Raw genomic sequence first — 1,751 nt, 5'->3', positions numbered from 1 at the left:
TCTTATGTTCTTATGTTCTTAAGAGGGACTGCAGGAGGTTTTGTATTCTGTGAAAAAGATATGCCAAGAGCGACTAAGACATTCACAAGAGATTGGCAGATTCAGGTGGGTTGCCGTGTTGGGCTGAAGCAGCAGAACAAAGTTGGAGTCCAGTGGCACCTTGAAGACCACAAAAGCTGCGGTCACACGGAGCATTAGCCACGCTACAGAGACGGAAGATAGGCGGATTTTCCGGGCGTGATCACAGCGCCACATCTGGGAAGCGTAGAGCTCCCGTGGCTCACCCGAGGCTTCCCGACGAAGATGCGGGGTAAAAAAACTAGTACCTCCGAGGTACTAGTTTCTGGAAACCGCGGGGCAAGGGCGGGTGTCTGATCACGTTTCTGGTGGCATCCGGCGCCCGCCCATGTCCCGTCGCAAAAAGTTTTTTTTCCCCCCCAAGCACCCAACGGAGCATGCAAACACTTGGGTTAAAAAACAACAACAACCCTGCTGATCCGCTTCTTTGCCACACCACAGGAGTGACGTATGATCGGCACCTCCACGGCACCTCCCCCCCAACCACGCGACGTCGGCGGGACGTTTGATCCCACTGCCACGTGGTAGTTCACTCCGGGGTAAACAGCCACGCCTCCCCCCACGCTATCCGGCCCGTGTGACCGGGGCCAGTGTTATTCTGGGTAGAAGCTTTCCTGTACATGCTCACTTCTCACTGTACATGCACATGGAAGCTTACCCCCAGAATGAAACTTTGTCGGTCTTCAAGGTGCCACTGGAGTCAAACTTTGTTCAAGAGATTTGCAATTACTGATTTGTTTGGAATGTCAAGAAAACGATGAATAGAATTTGCAGGTGAAGGTGATCAGTGTTACAAGTTAAATGCTTGTGTAGATTTTGTGGCGACCTTGTTTTCATAAATGAGATTTTTTAGGCTTGTGACATTCTTTTTAATATATTTTTTCCGCAAAGCGACCCGTCTCCAGGATGAAGGGGAAGACCATTTTGGGAGGGTCCGGATGCAAGCCACGGTGAGGGAAGTCCCCCTCACTGAGCCAGGACCGCTTGTAGGCAAATTGTCCTTTCGGTTACTGTAAGAAACAACCTTCCTCGGTTTCTTCACGTCACACCTCCTGGCTCCACGTCTTCCTTTGCTGGTTCCCTGTCAGTACAATCCTAAGGTCACTTTCCTGTGAGTAAGCTCCATTGAATACACCCAAGGAGACCCGCATAGGATGGCACTGAGTGAAGACCAGTTCTGGCATAAGCATTTTTGGTGGTGGAAAGTGCGGTCAATTGTCAGCCACAGGCATAACAGGCCGCACCCAACAGCAGAAACTCATTAGCATAGTAGGCCACACCCTGACAGCACAGCACATTAGCATATTAGGCCACACCCCCGTGTCACCAGAAGTGTGGTCATCCAGCCACACCCACCTTTTGCTTCTTATTCTGTTTACCTTGTTTGTTGTCAAAACCCAGGGCCTTTTTTTGTAGCAGGAACTCCTTTGCATGTTAGGCCACACACCCCTAATGTAGCCAATCCTAATGAGTTCCTGCTGTTGGGTGTGGCCTGTTATGCTAATGAGTTCCTGCTGGGCGTGGCCAACTTGGGAGCCAGCCGGAACTCCGTTCCTGTACGTTCCTGCCCAAAAATAGCCCTGGTCAGCCAACTTATAGTGGCCCCGTAGGGTTTCCGAGGCAAAAGACCTTCAGAGGTGGTTTGCCATGGCCTGCATCTGCAAAGTGACCCT

This window comes from Gekko japonicus, unplaced genomic scaffold (genome assembly GCF_001447785.1).
Source record: "Gekko japonicus isolate JY-2015 unplaced genomic scaffold, Gekko_japonicus_V1.1 scaffold3525, whole genome shotgun sequence".
NCBI classification, from domain to species: Eukaryota; Metazoa; Chordata; class Lepidosauria; order Squamata; family Gekkonidae; genus Gekko; species Gekko japonicus.
The sequence above is the reverse complement of the archived record's forward strand: the minus strand, read 5'-3'. Positions refer to the sequence as shown.